The 21,105-nt window shown below is 43.9% G+C and overlaps 1 protein-coding gene across 3 annotated transcripts in view; it reads right to left on the bottom strand.

The window, feature by feature from the left end:
• The window catches only part of LOC118220074 (leucine-rich repeat and fibronectin type-III domain-containing protein 2), a 138,036-nt gene extending 117,278 nt beyond the window's left edge, over window positions 1-20,758 (bottom strand). For all 3 annotated transcript variants that reach the window (XM_035403698.1, XM_035403692.1, XM_035403703.1), the window contains exon 1: window positions 20,089-20,758. The gene's annotated coding sequence lies outside the window, so the exon portion shown is untranslated. The remainder of the gene's footprint in view (window positions 1-20,088) is intronic.
• Between the last annotated feature and the right edge of the window lie 347 nt (window positions 20,759-21,105).

Genomic DNA, 21,105 nt, shown 5'->3' with positions numbered 1-21,105 from the left:
CTCAATGGAAGCTTTATGGCAGGTTGGCGCATTGGATATGTGATGCGTGTGTGAAAGTGATATGAGTATTGGTGAATCCTGTGCACGAGTAAATTGAGAAACCAGGGCAGAAGGTTTAAGGTACTGGTGATTAGACTACTTGTTTAGCTGGATCAGGTGACTGAGTTATTGTTATTTCTAATCATTATATTTCATTACAGGCATTTAGCAGATGCTCTTATCCAGAGCGACCTCCGCAATTTTGTACACCCCATTTACGTTGCACCCATTTATACAGCTGAATACATACTGAAGCAATGCCGGTTAAGTACCTAGCTCGAGGGCAACAGCGACAGCATCCTAGCCGGGAATCGAACCCGCAAGCCTTTATTTTCAGCAATGTACGTCAACGACTTCTAAAATTACCAACATCCAGCCGGGCAGAATTCATTAGTGAAGAGGAAAAAAAAAAAAAAAAAAAAAAAAAAAAAAAAACTTGGAAGTGAAGACGGAGCATTTCTGACATCACCCAGGTAACAGCGGCCGAGAGGCTGCAGAAAGGGTCACATGTCTAACGCTAAGGAGCGCGGTACATCCGCCCTACACCGCTCAGCTGGCAGCCGCCCCAGACAGCCTCACATCCAAACACCCCCGCTGCGCCCCCCCCCGCCCCCCCGCCCCAGGTGTCAGTCGCTCCTACGCGCACAGCAGGCATTGAGATGTGCAGGTGTTTGCCAGATACGCCGGGCCAAGGTGTTTCGCCTGCTTTCTGTGTGTGTGAGTGTGTGTGTGTACACGTGTGGAAATGTACAGCCATTGTTATCTCCCCCCTTTTTTTGTCTATGATAATAAAGATAAAGCGATTAGAACAGTTTGTAAGAAAGATGGCCCCCAAGACAGCGGCTTTGGCCAATTCCATTCAACTTTAATTCAGCGCGGTTGAGTTCAGGAAATAATGTTGCTTATAGTACAAGAAAACATGCCCAAACACTGACTTAAATAAACAAATAAATAAATAAATAAATAAATAAATAAATAAAAGATTTAAATAGACTCATTCTCATTGAACTTTGCATTTTGAGCTCCACAGCAGGAAGTAAAAATCCCCAGGTTCAGTCTCAGTTTCCTGACCGTTAGCCAAGACGCTAATTTACTGACCAGTGTGAAATCAGGTATCCCGTGACTCCCTTTAAGAAAATGGCCGCCGTGATTCATCTGGACAGCCGACTGCCTTGAGAGCAGGGTTTTTATTTTCTTCTGTAGCCGCTGGTGAAGAAACCACACTTCAGTGCCTGTGGCCATGTTTAGGCCACATCTGAGGCCAATTACCGCTCTCTCTCAAATGACATATGATTAAAAAAATCTTCCAATTAAAGCTTTTTTTTATGTAAAGGAACAATGTGGTAGAACCCCCCGTTCCTACATTTTCATGAAATCAATACATTCCATTAATGTCAATTAGGCGATAAACAAATAGGATCTGAACTAAGGAACCCAAAATAAAATGGAAGTAGACTTTCCGTGGAAGTAATATTTCTGAGATCAAAAATATAAAAAATTAATTTAAATATCCCAGAATTCTTTGCCAATTGTACTGACCCCCTGTCGATTCACAGTCCCTTGTGGTGTCCAAGTGGCTACACTGCAGTTATGATTTTATTGAACAATCCAAATCAATGAACTGACAGGCTGGAAATTACACTGCCTGAGATACTGCAGAGATTGCCATATTACATATGCACAGTCCGATACACAATTAAGGTCTCTCTTTTGGGTGGTACAGTGGTGCAGTAAGTAGCACTGTTGCCTCACAGCAAGAAGGTCCCTGATTCATATTTCAGCCTGGGGATTTCTGTGTGGAGATTGTATGTGATCTCCCCAAGTCCTTGTGAATTTCTGTCAGGTACTCCGGTTTCCTCCCACAGTCCAAAGACATTCAGGTAGGTTAACAGGAGACTCCAAATTGCAGACTCCATACAGTAGGTATGACGGTGTGAGTGAATGGGGGAATGGTGTGTACACACTGCGATAGATTGGCGGCCTGCCCAGGGTGTATTCCTTCCTCTCGCCCAATGCACACTGGGATAGGCTCCAGCACCCCCTGCAACCCTCACCAGGATCAGTGGGTATAGATAATGAATGGATTTCTCTGCACTAAAACAACTTTGATAAGTTGACAAACCAATGGGGACAAACCACTGGCCCTCACTTCATATGGGTCACAAAAACCTCCTTACACCCCATTTATGGTTCCCGGCAGGCTCTCGTTAGTACCTGAGGGTAAGACACAATTTTGCATCCACCTTGCCGGGAAACAAGAGGCTCAGCTTGAGGCTCGAACGAGGGTGAGAAGCACAGGGGACCCACTGCAAGGAAATGTCTCTGTTTAGCCTGGTCCAGCAGTGGCATGATTGGACACAGCCAGACATCGCACATCAGTTCCACTTTAACAACACAGTGAACGATTCCCTTTTGCAACATGTAATATGTGACGCTAGGTGCGTAATACATCTTACTCCCATTCTTCCGTCTTGTCTTAAATCCGCCGACAGAACCCAGCGGCCAAAGATGGGCAATGCGTTTTTTTTTTGTTTTTTTTTTCTCTCACTCATTGAAATCAATAATGGTTGTTTCATAGCTGAAATTAAGGCTTGATCCTCTTTGTTCTGCATCCATAAAATTTCTGAAAGTACCCTTGAATGTTTGGATCAATGAAGAGAGTGATGCATAAATCTCTTTCAGTGTCCCTGACTGTCTGGCCGGCTGGACCGCACGCTCGTGTGTGAAGACAGGCATTGAGCCCACCGAAGGCTGGCCATCTCTGCAAAATGAATCTTTAGAAAGGTACACAAAAGCCAAACAGAGCGGCTATAAATCTGCGGCTCACCAAAGTACTTTGTTTTTTTTTTTGGTTTTTTTTTCCAAAGGCACAGAGCATCAGGGCTGACATGATAGCCTTTATCTGACTGAAACAGCTCTCCTCATCTCTCTCTCTCTCTATCTCTCTCGCTCTCTCTCTCCCTCCCATCTCGATCTCTCTCTCTCTCTCTTCCCATCTCACTCTCTCTGAATCTGTCTCTCCTCTCTCACTCCCCTTTCTTTCACTCTATCTCTCTCCTCTCTTTCTCACTCTCCATCTTTCTCACTCTATCTATTTTTCTCTCCCTCTTTCTCTCACTCTCTCCATCTCCCTCACTCCATCTCTCTCTCAGTCTCTCCATCTCTCTCCTTTCTTTCTCTGACTCTCTTCATCTCTATCTCTCTCTCTCTCCCATTCTTCCTCTCACTCTCTTCATCTCTCTCTCCCCAGCGCTAATTGTTCATAGACACTCATTTGATTCATGTGATTTGTGCATTTTAATGATAGACAGCTGGTGTTCATCTTTAGGCAGTGGCCAGTGTACAGAAAAGGACTGACCCACAACACACACTGAATATCAAATTTTTCAGGTTGTGCAAACACACAAATTAGCCAAATTAATGCATGCAATCACAAATATAAACCATCACTTGGCAAGTGTGCTAAGCTTTCATAAATCTTCTTGATTCATTGTTGATCTTCCTCATTAAACATATGAATAAATGATTACATAAGGAACCAAATCTTTTTTCAGTTTGGGATATGCTTCCCTTCTCTGCGATAACACTAGCACAGGAATGCAAAACCTGTATGCACTATACAAGATAAATATGCTCTGTGCTTGAAAGTTTTATCTGAAATGCAATACATCCATCAATTCCCCCCACAGCCCAAATTCACTGCATTGCTTGTAATATGAATGCAATACTGTTGTATAGGATTTCTCCTTTAAAGTAATGCACAGAGAACAGTATCAGGATGATCAGCAGCATTATTTTAATGGTAAGTAGGGCAGGTTTCTCAAAAATTCCCTTTGATTATTGATCTTGAAAATAAATGCAGGCTGAGGGGGAAATTATTGGGTGAGCTGGGCTTGAAATTACACTGTTATGTACAATCACACAGTAAAATGTCCAGTGTTAATTCAACACTAGCAGAGTACATACGAGTCCCACAGGGACCATATGTACCCTGTAAGAGTTGATTTAACACTGTAAATTTCACCGTGTATGCATAACCAATTAGCATAAACACAACCACAGTTTGAGAGAAGAGAGGGCTGAATTTGGAAAACCAAAATCTCAGAGATGCCTTCCCCGATTGTCTTCAAGCGAAACATTTGCTACCACTGAGGTACAGTTTACTTTTTACAAGTCAAAGTCTTATCCCCCAGATAACAGCTCAAGAAGAATAAGAAAAAACAAAAGCTTTAAGGAAACAAAAAGCTCATATTACCAAACAGACAGACACTGCAGTAGTATGGGTCAAAGCACACCAATCCCAACCAAATTACTCTTCAGATGCCGGTAAAACCAAAGCATATGGACCACAAAAAAGATGATTTTCTGCTCTAAACACTGGTGGATGTGTAGGTTTCGTTTTGAATAATCAACATCTACAGGGTTAAGGTTTTTTCAGTTGCAGTGTTTTACCCAGGGTAGCATCACTCATGGGAAAGCAACTGGCAGCCCAGAAACTAGGCGAAGGCAAAAGTCCGATGCGGAATGCAAAAGCGCGTCAGCCCCGGATCACCATTAAACCAGCCGGACCTCTCAGGCCATTTCGCTCTACAGTCGCCGGAATGGAGTTTCTCGAGCTTCTCCCACCTCATAAACCTTTCGATTCGCCAAATTCCGGCGAGATTTCCCAGAATACACCGGACACTCCCATCTCAGCGTCTCACAGCGATAACCAGCGGATTACCGTCTCTTGCTTTTTTGTTTTAACAGTAACATTCCAGTCGTTCACCATCTAGTAGCTGCAGTTCGAGAACCTCATTTTGTGTTTTCACACTTTTATCTTTATGGAAATCACGCAAGAACTAATTTTTTACTTTTAAGCAATAACAAGGATGACCAAAGTAGGTGGGGAATGCAGGAAATTAGGAGAACCCCAGGTGGTCAGACTGCCAGCCTAACTGGATTTGGCCAGAACACCAGGGCTAAAAACCTTAACTATTTTTTTTTTAAATACATAAAAGTATTTTTTTTTAATGCATAAAAGCATATTTAATAACCCCAGTGATTCAGAACCTCAAAGACCTCACGTCTCGTCTGAAAGACTGAAATTAATTAGTTCACAATTGCACTGGTGAGGGAACATATCTGCGGCATACTCAAAAACACACACGCAGTGCTGCACACTTTATTACTCATTTCTCCAACCGTACCAAATCGCAAAATTGAATTTCTCTCTCTGAGGTGCATATGAAAAACGCCTTCCAAAATTGATAAACCCACCATCAAAAATGCGGCAAAATGTGTTTTGATTTTGTGTAGCTGCACTTTGCATAAAAAGGTGTTCTGGAATATAAATGCCTTTTTTTTCAAGGTTTTTGTGCGGAAAATCCCCGAAAATGCTCAGCGCTGGCAGTTCAGCGCACACGCCTGTCTGGTTAAATCACCGAAATGGGTGAACTAAGCCTACACAGTGGCAGATAATTGGAGTGTCTAAGTGCAGATGTTGCAATCTGGTTGTTTGTTTTTGTTTCTCTCCCTCTCTTCCTTGTATTAATTGACAGTGCCGTGTCCTTGTGAAAAGACTCTCCCGGATAATTTTAATGAGTTTGGCATTTTTATGTAATCTTGACACTAAGCTAATATAACGCAGTATAGAGAGTCTGCCGTTACCTCACTACCCAACCCCCCCCCCCCCCCCCCCCAAAAAAACGCCCCCCCACCCCCACCCCCACACGTTCCTGTTGAGTCATGGGCCGTCTGAAGGCGAACCAACGAAAATGACAGCTTTAAGGCTGATGGCCCCGACAGAGCCATTTTTAATTTCCTGTATATTTATTTATTTATTTATTTATTTATTTATTTATCTCTTCGCTTAATAGGGCGCTCAGAATCATAACCATTTTTTAAACGGCCCTGTCCTTAGCAGACAAGTAAAAAAAATTTACGCTGCGTACTGACTGAGGAACCGAAAAGAGGAACGAGATTACATTTCGCTCCTCCTCGTTCTCGGTCCCTCGGTCACACGGTCACGCGGTCCTCGTTCCTGCAAACCCCGTCCGTGGAACCGGGAGGGAACATACGGCGATTTGGCGGTACGTACGCCGCTCGCGACCCGCCCCCCGCAGGATCTCTGCCCCTGTAATTGAATTAACTAAACGGCGCGATCCATACAGGGGGTAGCGGGCCGACTGTTAGCCCGGCTCAGTGTAAGCGATGCGGCGGGAGGCATGCTGGCAGCGAGGCACGGGCGCTCGGGGACCGAGAGAGAGAGAGAGAGAGAGAGAGAGCCGACAGCTTTATCACAGCAAGACAGATGCAATATCTTATTTCATCTCCTTTCAAATGGGGGACGCGGTCGAAGCCATTAATCAGAGAGCTGTAATCTGAAGCGATAGATAGATAAATAAATAAATGGCGTATTGGGGCATATAGTGCGGAGTGCGAAGTATTTGGACAGTGGCACAATTTTTGTTGTTGGTGGCTTGGTACATCATGTGCTCACTGGATCTGAAGTATAACAATGAAGATGAGGTTAACGTGAAGACTGTCAGCTTTCATTTGTGGGTATCTACATCCATAATGGGTGATCCGTGTGGGAACTATAGTCCTTTTTATAACCACCATCCTGCCCCCCAGACCCCCCCCAATCCCCCCACCACCACCACCCCCACCACCCCAACTGGCTCTCTTCTCTTCACTCATGATGCGGCAGCAACAGAATGAATTCTGAAGCATACAAAAACATCTGATCTCCTCAGATCTAACCAAATGCCTCGAACCTCATTTGAAAGGCACTTCATCTCACAGCAGGACAATGACCCCAAAACAGCAGCCAAGGAGTTTTTCGGGGCCAAAAAGTGGAATGTTCTTGACTGCCCAAGTCAATCACACGTCCTGAATTCGACTGAACATTCATTTCACTTCCTGAAGACAGGAATTGAAAATGGCTGTAGTACAGGCCTGGCAGAGCATCGCCAGGGAAGATACTCAGTGTATGGTGATGTCTATAGGTCACAGACATAAGACAGCCATTGAATGCAAAGGATTTGAAACCTAAACATGTCAACATGACAACTTAATTTCAGAATGGTGAGTACTATGCCGGAAAAAGGCTGTAATTCCTACAGGGATCAGCCAATATGGATGTAAATACCATCAAATTAAAGTTGCCAATCTGCACTTCAACCCCGTATTGATTGTTTAATTTCAAATAGTCTGCCTTCGCTGGAAGGCAACTCATAAATAAATCAAACAACAACCAGCAAAAGAAATAAATAACTGAAAAAAAAGAGAGGCCCAGAGAAAGTGACAGCTCCTCGTGTGCCTGAACCACGGCCACCTCTCCATAAGCTTCAGATCCCGCAGATTTACAACTTTTACACGGACCAGACGCGCCTGGCAGCGTCTGGACTTTATACGCATCGCTCCGCAGGAACACGGGAAGCCTTCCGTTTCCACGTCCCGTACGCCGCTGTGTTTTTGACACAAACTCCTGACGCTCGCCGTCTCTGATTGTACCGTAAGGCTCACTTGCCTCTATGGTAATTCGATTGTTTTGAAGTGTGATGGTTTTTGTCACTGCGGCACTGGTTGTTCACCGTTTGTGGTACCAGTTGATAATGTTTTGTGTTTTCTTTTTTCTTGCTTTCTTACCTTATTATTGTTCTGAATTTCTTGTTTATTATTATTATTATTATTATTATTATTAATTTTTTTAAATAAGTGGTGGTTGAGGGGGAGAGGGTGGCTTATCTGATGTACCGTAAGAGATGAAAGGGGGGGGGGAAGTAGTTTTGTGTGTTTGTAATCCTGGTCAACAGTGAGTGAAATGCAGGACAAAAATAACTCCATGTGTCTTTTGTCAGGGCAGATATCAAGTGCACCCACCTTAAGTCATTTTATTCACATTGAGACTGGTCTCTACACCATTTAACAGCAGGGGTGTCAAACTCCAGTTCTGCCTGGCCACAGTGCCAGGCTTTTGATGTGCTCAGCACTCTAAGTCACTGAATGGCTAGAGATTAATCTAAGCAATTAATCTAAGTCACTGATTGGCTAAACATTCCACATACCTTGTTTCTTCGAAGGCTTAAACTGACTTTTGATTAACTGACTCACCCACCCACACATGCACAAACACACACCCACCCACGCAAACATGCACACAAACACACATGCATGCACACACACACATACTACTCACCCACGCACACATGCACACAAACACACACACATCCACCCACACACACATGCACACAGTCACACACATGCACACAAACACACACACATCCACCCACACACACATGCACACAAACACACACACACATCCACCCACAAACACATGCACACACACACACAAACACCTCTGCTGAAACACCTGATGTCATTGTGTCATTCAATGACACCCTGGTAGAGGAATCAGAAGCAGTAGCGGGGTCAAGGACAGAGCGAGAGAGTGACAAGAGAGAAGATGAATCACATTCCACACAGCCTGAGCCCAGTAAGAAAAGGCTCCTTCAAAAGAGAGCATCTTTCAGACCTCTGCTAGCCTAGCTACCTCAGGCAGGCATTATTCACCCCATTCAATTGTTATATTAATCAAATTTATTATTCGCTAGCTTTTCATTGTGGCCAATAGCATGTGGTTGCTGAACCAGCAAATGGAGACAGTGTAATGTGCATAAACAGAAGGGCCTTTCTTTAGTGGCTCACCCTTATTACCTCTGCCATCCAGCTCAGTAAAAATTGCACTGTACTGCATCTCAAAGCAAAATGTGCTTCCTTGTTAATTCTAGCACACAATTCCAAAAAGGGCTCGAGTCAAAAAAGAAAGTTTGATGAGATCTAGCTGCAGAGCCATTCAATTCTCTTAATTTAATTTCTTTCTTACTTTATTTACTTGGATCCATGGCTCAGGAGGGACCCAACCTCTGCACTGTTCTCTCTGGAAGGCAGGCGACTGTTAACCGCAAGCGTGCAAACTGCCACAGAGAATGAGCATTGGTGGGCCTTCCGATAGTGTGTGTCCACCCACCCCCGCAGACACGCGACACGGACCTCAGCGAACGCCGAAGCACGCGGTGTCCTGCCGTCAGAGGCCACAGGATCCCTCCGCAAGCCACCCTCACCGAAACCGCGTCACGCGAAAGCCGCGACCGTCTCCCACGTGAACCCCGTCGCCGAGAGAGAAGGAAAAACACGCGGCAAAAAACCCGCGAGCGCTACCGTCCCGTCCCCCGAGATATCGGTGTTGTCATGGTTTCAGCCGCCGCCGGCGGCTGGGCCGAATTGCAGGCGCTTCTCTGCCACGCCGCGCCCGCATGCTAAACCCGAACGGTTAGGCGGGGCGTCGAATTCCACCGACGCTCTTTAAGCGCGGCGGGAAAAGTCAAGGAAAGCGGCGGGGACGCTGAGTCAAGCTGCGCCGCCATCGCCGCGGAGACGCCATCGCCGCGGAGACGCCGCGCTCGGAGAGAACCCTCGGCAGGCCGAGAACAGAAGCTAGCGGGGAGATCAGAGGCGACGCGGGGAAGCGCTCCGTTCATGCGCAAATGTCATTGTCGAGAGAGAGAGATCTTCATTGCCACCCCTGCCAACTTGGGCAGCCCGGCAGTGTAAATATTCATACTTATCTATGAAATGAAAAAAATTGTATTTGGCATAAAACAGTTGTGTATTACAGGTTCATTACAGTGACAATTGTATATACATTTTTTTTTTCAATTTTTCCAATTGCAGACCAAATTTGGAATGTCTAATTGGCAAGCTCATGTATACTCATATATGCACAACTCACCGTTCTCCTCCAAAACAGTCGGTGCCAGCCAGCTGCTTACTTTTCACACCACAGCCGCATTTGGGCAGAGCGGGGCGGAGGAGACCCAATCATACGCGTGTGCATAGAGAAAGCCAACGGGCGCCAAACATGGATTTACTAGAGCAATGGACACTGCTCTCACCGCCAGCTGAATCCCTCCCTTATCCGTATATCCCTTGGGCGACACAGAGCTGATTGTGTGCTGCCTCTGCATGGCTGCCGGCCACAGCTGGCACCGGCGTGGGCCAGATTCGATCCAAGACCGTCATGCACACTCGTGTACCACGAGCAGTTCTTTTGTCGAGTGAGCTACCCAGTAGCTCCACGCCAATTGCAATTTAATTAAAATTAAAGGACCGGCACTCTCTAACACACACACACACACACACAGATATGCACTAAGCAGTATACCTTTGTGTACTTGTTCAGCACTGCTTACTGATATTAACAGGGCCTAACATAAGCATTTATCTAGTGGCCGGAAAAAAGCACAAATAACACACATGATGACGATGACTAATGGTGAGTGAGCGATGCGTGTGCCCTTTGCGATAGATTGGCGACCTGTCCAGGGTGTACTCCAGCCTCTCGCCCCAATGCACGCCGGGATAGGCTCCAGTACCCCCCGCGACCCTGCCCAGGATAAGCGGGTACACATAATGGATGGATGGATGGATGATGATGACTGTAATAACATGGTTTAGATTTCTAATACCCTTCGCACCACAAGCAAATCCAGAACCAGCACAAATGGTTTTTTTTTCCCCTTTTCTTTTAACCCTCCTGTTCTGTTCATTTTTTAGGTACAGCAAAAATGTTCCCGGGTCAATCCCCATACAGGGGGGGTTTGCAAATACATGAAATGAACCATTTTCATTTAAAATGTTGATTACACTAATTAAGGCCAGTAGAAGAAGTTTCATACTGAAAAAATAATTTTAAGTATTTTTCCTAGATTTTCAAACTTTAAAAAGGGTCAATTTGACCCGCAACATAACAGGAGGGTTAAATATAACCCACCATTACCAAAAACCCGCAGTGATATGAAAGAGGTCACATGGGTTTATTTCAAGCTTGCCTGAAGCCGAGCATCCTTTCTTGCACTGTAACACAAACACAAAGCGCGCTCCCGTAGATGGGAATAAATACAACAATGCACACATAATGGAGCACGCCATAACGGCTGCTGCAGTGGTGTTCAAAAAAAAAAAACCTTGAATATGTACCGCGCGACCTCTCTGCTTAAAAGGTCACGCAGTGCTGTAAATAGGCTAATTGAAACACAGAAATAAATGCCTCCATCTGAAACGGGAGTACAACGGGGCCACACCGAAATGCTAAATCAACTCTTACAGAGGATATTTTTACAAACGATACCCATTTGATCCCATTTGTGCTCGTGTCAACACTGTAAGATTACCATGCATTAACACTCACCAGTTTACCGTGTACGGAAAAACAAAGTGCAGTTACTTTTAAATTAAAGGGATAACTCCTACATACAGTAAATGCACTATAAAAAGTAAATCACATGAACACTAAAAGTAGCCCTTGATACAGCAATATGTTGTTATAACTTGTTCAGAAGTTATAAAAGAGAATTTGCGGTGATATAGGCCTAATATGGACCCACACTAAGTACCAGTTAGTGGTCGTCAGCCAAAAAAAATAAAGTTCCACTGAAAAAATAACATAAAAGCATAAATTACTCATCACAGGTGGACAAATTAAGCCGGGAGGGTACATTAACCAAGACTGTATATGTGTCTAAGACGAAATAGTTGTGATCAATCAGCGCCTTTGTCTTGGCAACGGCCCCATGGCAAAGGAAAGGAAAAGTTTAAGAGCGGTTAAGCAAACCGTAGATCACCGGCTTTATGGTCAATAATAAAAAAGGCGAGCCGATGGGAGTCTGGCTTAGCAGGGTCTCCGGACAGGTCAGTGATTAGAGCACCACAGTACGGAGGCATTCGCTTTCAAAGTTGGTTTCCGACTTGAAAGTTTTGTCGTCTGACGTGAACAGGGTAAACGGACGGTAGTTACCAACATTCCGTGAAAACTGAGACTGAGCTAAGCCTCTCTCAGTCCACAAACAACTGTTTACAAAACATTCCGTATTCGCATTCGAGGTGAAGCATTTAAAGGACGCAATTACTTAGTCTGGGCACAGAGCCACTGCTTCCCTCGACAAGCAGAGAATGCTGGGACATTAGATTCTTTATCTTTATCCATGTTTTTTTCTTGGTTTCCTTAGGGATTGACAGGGGGAAGTCGCCTCATTGTTTCTGTGTGAATAATGAGGTACCAGAGAACAAAGGAGGAGAAGAGATATATCCGTGCGCGGTATGAAATTCTCCCAAGCCGGATTAATGATTTAAGCGACATTTTGACCCGTGGAGGATTTTGTCAGGTGCAGTTATGCCTGACAAATACCTTTTGTACAGACCTGGTGCCACAGTCTGTCACGCAAGGTCAATTAGCACCTAGAAAATGCATACACATCACCACCATGTCACTCAGAAAAGCAGGATAACAAGCAAGCAAATGTTTTAAACCCTTCTTAACATAACCCCTTGAAGAGTAGGTTTTTTGGAATGTTTTTTTTTTTGTCCATTCTAAGTCAGTGTTCTAGAACCACAGTGCTTTCAATTACCGGTAGTGATTGCAATTTACTATTTCAGAATACCTCCCTACTCCAACATACTCACCAAATTGAAAAATACTTTCCTATTCCAACATACTTTCCAACAGAGCTTTGACCTATTCATACAGCTCCCTTGGCTAGCAGTAGGCCAGGTTCTAAGCCAACATTAAAGTCAATATATTGCTCCTCCCTACGGTTCAAAGGGGACTCTTATTTTGGTTTCAGGTGACATACCCCGGGCTCAGCAGTCCTGACCAATGGAATCCATTATTTTCACTTATTTATTTTAAGAAATATCTCCCGTCGGTTTTCCATCATTACAATATAAAATGTTATGACAGAGAAAGTATATGGCGAGAGAACTTTATTTCGCTGGCAATAAAACACGGCGACAGCGCCTTTCTGCTGCAGAAGCACAAAAAAAGGGAAAAAAAGAAGGAAAAAAAAATGCTTACAGAAACGAACAAACAACGGCCGTGGACAGAGGAGGGTGAATGATGGGCGGGGCGATGTGGGGGGGGGGGGGGAGGCACACCCCTCCATTGTGAGTCCATCAACGCGAGCAGGAGGAGTCGCCGCCACCGCACACAAGCCCACCGTGCCACACAATAAACCAAACCCAAAAACAGAACTGCAGATGTGTGCAGGTAAATGTTCCAGGAATTACGGCATTAGAGGCGCCCCAAAAGCTTCCTGCCGTAACCCCCGGCCTGCACCATCACACAGCCAAGGAGCGGAAGTGTGCGAGAGAGAGCGGGAGACATAACAGCCTTCACGCCCACCGGGACCACAGCTTAGACAAGACAGGCCGGATTCCTCAGGTTAGTTCCCGCTAACGATGCACCTGGTGCCCGCCGGCTAAGAGCTGTCACCGGAGAGGAGCAACCTCTTCTGATTTCCACCGGTGCCGCGCGCGGTGGCCCACAGTTCACGGCTCGCAGGAGGAGGAGGGCCCACGCTCGGCCTGTAGTGTTTCGGTTATTTTTTTTTTTCCGTTTTTTTTTGGTGTGTGGGTGTTGGTGGCATAAGCGGTCACTCCAGAGATGCAATAGTTGGCACACAGTCCACATTTTGAGGCTGGAAAAAAAATTGTTAAAAAAATAATAATAATAATAATGATGTCAAGAAATGTCCATGTGGTCAATGTTCAATGAAAGTACAGATGGCTGAATTAAAAAAACAATTTCAAGAGTTTAATTCACTCCCCATTTTTAATGTGTCCTCTTTGATCTACTGAGCCTATTGGAGTGCTGTGTGTCTACAAAGGGCTATTTTTAAATGGTTTTGTTCGTTTCATTGACAGATTGAGTCTCGGTTTTTGCAGATGGCTCAAACTGTGCTTTGACTGACAACCTTGTTATTCAAATGCTTTTTTGTATTGTACATCAAAAATGCGATATTTTGGGGTTTCTAGCTTAATATGCGACAAAGAGAATGTCAAGTTTATTTTGATGTGCAGAGATATGTAGCGTTTGAGAGTGGGAGGTTGGGTTTCTCAGCAGGAATGAAGAACTGTGTCAAAAACAAGAAACACAAAACAAAAAAATAAAAATGGTACAGGCATATGTCCAACAACACTTCCCCAGACAGTCGTAAGGACCGTGTGACAATCGGTCCTGTAGTGAAGCGGATTGGTCTCGGCAACGCCGGCAGGTGGACAGCACCACACCTTTAAGCACCTGGGCTGATTGGTTAACGCAACCCAGGTGCGTGTGGTGTGCTCTCTCCACAAGCCTCCGTTGCCGAGACCGGTCCGCTTCACCGCCACACCGAACGCCACAGTCCGCCATCCATGTCCTGAACCGGGGTCGGAGCAGCAGGGAGGACACGGCGGGCCACGCCCGGTCCACACCCGGGACATGCCCCTGGGACACGCCCCGTACGCCAGGTCAGACACCAGGCGGGACACGCCCCCCGGGACACACCCCTACGCCAGGTCAGACACCACGCGTGAGAGGCCCAGGTCTAAGCCCATGCCACTGAAGCATCCAGTGACATATGTGCCATTATTTATAGCCGGCCAATCCACTGAGGTGTCCTTAGAGGCCTGTCAGACCTCCAGACCTGCCCGGAAACAGGCCACACCGCACCGGCGACTGCATTAGACACATCACATCACACAAACCGAAAAACCGCGGGGGGTTTTTAACGTAGTTAAAAATGCAGTTAAAATAAGTACAAATATAGACACGGGGCTGCAGCAGGATGGCTGGGTTTAAAGGCTCGAACAATGTGCTCATGCCTTCGCGGAGAAGAATGCAAGTGTTTCTGACACAAAATCAGTCACATGTTTCTATTTATAACTGCCTGCATTATGCATTATAGGAGAGATGTTCCCGTGGGTGTGGCTGTGGAAGGGTTGGCAAGTTACTGTAGATGTAGAGCATCTACAGATACAGAGTGAGCCCTCCCTGGCTTATGAAGATTTATTCATTCATTCATTCATTCACCCATTAATCAGCTCTAACACAGCCACACAATAAAAAAAAACCCTATAATACAAACCCTACATGTGGCATTCACAGAGTATGTCTTATGAAGATTCATTCATTCATCCACCCATCCATCCATCCATCCATCCATCAATTCATTCAATCATTCATCCATTCATTCCCCCAGCAATCAGCTCCAATGTCACAAAATAAACAATAAGCCCTATAATACAAATCCTACACGCTGCAGTCAGAGTATGTGGGCATGGACACCCCTGCATAATAGATGCAACTTAGTGCCAAATACAATCATTGACTGTTAGGTGGAAAGACTGTCAATAACCACTGACATAAACTACACAAGCCTAAAATACAAGAAAGATCACTGATTTGCTATGCATATTGTGCAATATTTTGTTATCGATCTGGCGTAATATTTTGACATAACTTTTCTGTCACAAGTGTCATTTTGCCTCCATAATATTTATGTAACCCCTTTATTAACACTGTCATTACCTGTTTAAAGCAGTTTAAAGCTTATTCGTGTTGTATGATGGATAATAACGTGAAATATATCATTGAAAGATAAGGCTTCATTTTTTAAATGAAGCTTGATTTTTCACTCTGGGCCAGGCACCATGAAGCACTGCAGTTTCTTATGAACTCGCACACCAACTAAGTACATTTAAGCAGTTAGTATATGCATGCAACCAGTGGATGAAGTGGCTAATTTTAAGTTCATTAGGGGGGAAACGCACTAATCCCTTGAGGTAGAGGCGACCTCTTAAACTGCAGGCGTGGGGATTAAGGGAGATAGCGGCATTATCTGGTGCTTCTAGAGCGTGCATGTCTTAAAGAGATCCCGCAAATGTCTCAGAGAGAGTCATGCACACCACCAACACCCCCCCCCCCCCCCCCCACCCCCCCCCCGCTTTCAGAAGCCTTTCGCCCAGCGGGATCTCCCAACACATCTTTCAACAACAAAAAAAAGATCTAAAAAGACAAGGTAAAAATTTGGAACATTTGGAACATCCTAAACCAACTGAAGTGCAACAAGCATAAAGTGGGTTCCCATGACCAGTGCTGAAACAAAGTGAGCTATTACCAAACGTCATGAGCTACTCCCGTTTCCTGGAAGTAGCAACGGCACTCAGAGCTGCTCGACTGAAACTTCCACCGTCTTTAAGGGGGTTGGACTTCTGAGAAAGGCAGCGCCGCACATCTTAAACGAAGCCACATTTCAGACTGCTGTCTGAAATACCAACTCACCAGCCCTTTAAGTCTTAAGGATTGATTACAGAGTAAATAAAACCATCTTGCATTCATCCAGTGGACACATCAACAAGGCGTGCCTGCAGTGGCATTAATGCCTAGGCAAAAGCGTGCTTCTGGCACTCGAGGGCCAGTAAAATGGCTGGCTTCCTTTTTAACGTGATAGGTTTGTTGATTAATGAATGCCGCTGATTAGTCAGAGATCCCACTCATCTGGATTTCTAGGTCTAAATCAGTCTCTGATTGGAGGGTAAGAATGAAAACGGGAAGTACCAGTAGGCTCCAGGGCTGGATTTGAGCTGCATCCCTTTAATATGATAATTGGAGAGTGCATGCCTAAAAAAAATGTTGGGAGCTTCATAAGCGTAGTGATCAGCATTTTTATTAATCAAGCTTAAAAGACGCCTTTCCTCAGCCACGGTTATTCATGAAGCCCACGGTTATTCATGAGCCAGTGCTGTCCAGGACCCCGCCCCTAATAGAACAGGTGCACGCCTCGTGTGTTTATCTTCAGCATAACCACATCGTAAATGTGCGTTGTCCCGCGATAAAAAATGCCATTCAAAGCTGACAAGGCCTTGTGCTTGTCTTCTCTGGTGAAACATATTTCTCTCCCTCATTGACCCTTTTACCAAATGCAGAAAAAAGAAAAAAGAAAAGAGGAACTGGCTCTCCTTTCCTGCTTACTGAAGTCTCTGAGGTCTCTGGAGGGATTCTGGCCTACATATCAGCGCACACACACACACAGCCTCCATCACGCGGGCTAGGTTTCTGTATACATGCTTTTAGCATGCATACCATATTTCCCATTTAACCTAATGTTATTTATGAATGGCATTTCAATAGATCCTCATATTTACACACCCAGACATTAGTTACGGCACCAGTGGTTCAGTGAATTATACTCAATCTCCCTCTCTTCTCCGGTAGGAGAAAAGCCAATGTCTATTACACGTCTGCTAAGATGAATCATTGGCCCTGTGTCTATGGGAAATAACCAGCTTTGCACACAACATACATCAACTTAAAGACCCATTAACAACCATTTCTTCCCAGTGTTGTGCTGCATCGTGCCACTGACCCAGTGTTGATCAAACTATAACCATAGATTCCCAGCCTGTATCAGTTGATCATTATCAAATAAAAATAAGAAAAAAATCATTTTTAAAAACTTAAATAGTCACCTATATACTTTTGAGAAGGCCAAACTAGTCCAATATTCAACTCCTGGTATCAGTCAGCAATTACCAAAAAAACTTAAAAAACAGAAAATCCCTCTACTTATTTTATTTCCATATCTTTGTTGTGTCTTATTATACAAAGAACCATAAACAAGCTAAAAATGCATCATCATCACCATCGTCATCATCATCCTGAGCACCATCATCATAATCTTCATCATCGCCTAAAGTCAATCATTTGTTTGTCTTCATCTGTTGACAATGCACCATATCTAGCCAATATCAGTTACAGACATGTCTGTATACACTGTGAAAGACATGAGTGTGATTAAAAATAAATTAATAAATAAATGCATACATACATCTGAGTCATATAATCACAAGAACTGCAGGGTAGTCACCATTTATAAAAATTATCCTTAACATAATAAGACTAAGTATATGCCATAATTAGTATCTTACCCCCCTCCATGAATAATAACTATATTTCATTGCAGTTATGTAAACATGGACTTTCATAGTTAGCCAATGTAGCCCATGTGGTAACCTTGGTAACAGTCACTCAAAATGAGCCACAGCCCCAGCTAGAGCACTTGATAAATGCATATTCATTCCTTGGAGGGTGGGAGATGGGGGTGGATTTAACTGGGTGTTACTGCTTTGTTTTATTTCCTGTGTCGTGTAAGCATATGAAATAAAATGAATAAATACTGTAAAATAAATAGCTCAATGAGTCCTTAATGATTTCACCAGGATAACTTTTTTTTTACCTGTCTCCACAGGATGTGTTATTATGCAGCCATTATATAGCTAATGGTGTACAACAAACCTGTACCATGGGGATGTGGGTACACATCATCGGTGGTGAATCTGAATCACAGCTATCTTGCTCGGTGCATTTATTTAAATAATAAAAATGCGATATGGTACCACTTTTCAAGTAATAGCGTATTTGACCTCAGGCAGAACAGAAAATACCAGATTTTGACAGTTTGTGGTTCGTAAATATTAAACAACGACTGACATTACAGCACAGACAATGTTTTGTACATAAAACCGCTCATATAATGATCAGTGTCTGTGTGCTGATTAAGCCACTTCCATGAGCTGTTTCTCTATTTTTTTAATATCCTGAATTCTTAATTTTACTGTTAAACTGAGCTTACTGTGGTGCTGAACATAATGCCTAACCTTGAGTCAATGCCATACAGCTTTTTAACGGAGAAATACCATTAAATAAAAATCAAATACATAAATTTAACGGACAAATAATCAATAATAGTGCATATGCTGGAACGCGAGCGCGTTGCCTTGTATTTTGCGCGTGACGTATATCAGAATACAATATCTGCATTGTAAAATGCATTTGGTGAGCGAGGTTTTATTGCATAGAGAAGAAAAAAATCTGCACATAATTCTCCACCTACCCAGGTCTATACAAAACGAGCTCGTACGAGAGTTTAACGCCATCCAGTATTTTACATTTCCAGAAAAGTACTGAAACCATTTGACTCCTGAAGTTTATTCAGAACAGTGCACACAAATTCTGATATCTTCCCTTTTATTGTCTATCCCTTTTATCACCTGCTTACACAGAACGGACATTGGCTACGATATGCACACGAATGTAAACTCGCGTCAGTCGGCTGCACCACGTATTCGACTTGCATTCAGCATTAGCCTAACCTGTGATGCATGGCTTGCGGTGTGATGCAAATGACAGAATATTACTCTTAGAGTAAATTAAAAAACTATGTGGCGTGTCTACATGTTGGTGCATGTGTACCCAGGGAGCGAACAACGCGCGGTCTTAGGAATAGTTTATTTGATCGAAGTAGGTATATGAACGGAATAAACACTTTACATTGATTTGAAGCGATGGATGACAACACGTTACATTCAGTTGGCGTTTCAATTCACGACCAGTTTTTGCGTCCATTTATTGTGGCTACTTGCATGCATGATTACGCATTAAGTCTGTGTTCCAAAGACACAAATGACCAATGAATGTGTTACAAACAACGAATGTTTACTTTCCCCGAAGAGACGTAAACCGGCTAGAATAGCATTAGAATATAACATATAAGTGCCGTTGTTCATATTTAAACGTCATATGTTACAGCATTTGGTTCGATGTTGCCCCTGTTTTTATTGCATCTGTATGGATCAGACTGGCACGAGCGTTAAGTCGTTTTTAGTCGGCGTTTTGTGGCAAGCTCTATACTTAAAAAGGTCATACTTAGGCGGTCCTATTTCCCTTTCAGCGAAATTGAACAAGTGAGTAAATAAGTCTCAAGATTACGACTGTTCTGAAATGTTGAAGAAGAAAAAAACTGTTACGCTGGCATGGATTTCCAAAGGTTGAAGGGTTAATGGAATATTCAACAGTGTACTTTTGGCGTCTAATTTACGGTAGTACCGCATTTAAATAAGTATCAGAATCACCAGAGAGACGCGGTACTGGGTTAAACGTATGTCTATTTGTCGAGGCAAACATTTTTGAACCGGAGAGAAATTGAACACCTATATCATCGCGGTCATGCTTACCTTAATTGTATTCACATGCGTGCATCCCGTGTAGCTTGGCTATTTATAAAGTGCGGATTAAATATGCGAGCGTTGCTCTGACGAATATTTTTCGTGGAGAATAGTTATGATGCGAATAAATTCAACCATCATATCACACTTAGAAATAGACATTATGAAGCGTTGCCTTCCCCTTACCTTATTAATCGGACGTGTATCCATTGTTTGCAATTAACTGCAGGATTATCGGTGCTCGCTTTTACTCCATTATCGTTCCAGGGCATCGTCTTCTAATTCCAAAAGAGAAAAAAATGCCAAAAAAACGAACCAACAACGCGCATCCTTTCCCGGCTCCTTGAGGAAATTGCGAACGGCGGGGCAACCCGCACTGCGAGCAAAGCGGCAGCTGTAGCTTTCGCAACACAAGACTTGTATAGTTTCCTCTCAAGTTGAGTTGGAAAAGATCTCTCTGGTGTGCTCCAGGCGCAAAAAAAATTCCAACGCGTTTAGCGAGCAAGACGATAGAATCCAGACAGAATGCGTCTTCGCCTATACCTCCATCGGTGCTTTCTAGTCCTAGTGTATCCAAATAAGCGAGTGCTTCAAAATGTTATATTTATGACGAATCCAGAACGGCGCGAGACGAACCGCGGTAATTTAATAAGGAAGAACGGCCCATTGCGCCCCAAAGTGGTATAAGCACCATGTAAGTGCATTCAAATGAATACATATATTTATTTATTTACGCCACAAATCAAGCGGCGTGTGCCCGGCGCACGCACAGCACAGCCGACAGCGAAACTAGGAAAGGCTTCGCTGAAGGCATCAGACAGCTGCAGTGAACAAGCTTAGATCTGTAGATGGCACAACCAGCACAGTCGTGTCTCAAGGACGGGAGGGGGGGTTGGGAAAACAGGTCGACAGCACCGTGCACACGCCCATAGACCCAGGGACATCGATTTGCTATTTGCTTCATACCATCAATTAGTCAAATTCCGGTTTAGTTGTCTCTCATTACCGTAGATCTTGTATTACGCGACAGAAAGTTCACCAACATTTTATTTATTTATTTACTTATTTATTTTATTATAACGAGATTAATGTATGCGGTCTGCAATAGAGTGCAGTTTGAATTAGGGCCTCTAAGGACGAGTCTAAACAGTTTAGCAATTGAAATTATCTAAGAACGTAAGCTCAATATCAAACAAACATGAA

This window comes from Anguilla anguilla, chromosome 1 (assembly GCF_013347855.1).
Source record: "Anguilla anguilla isolate fAngAng1 chromosome 1, fAngAng1.pri, whole genome shotgun sequence".
NCBI lineage: Eukaryota > Metazoa > Chordata > Actinopteri > Anguilliformes > Anguillidae > Anguilla > Anguilla anguilla.
The sequence above is the reverse complement of the archived record's forward strand: the minus strand, read 5'-3'. Positions and strand labels throughout refer to the sequence as shown.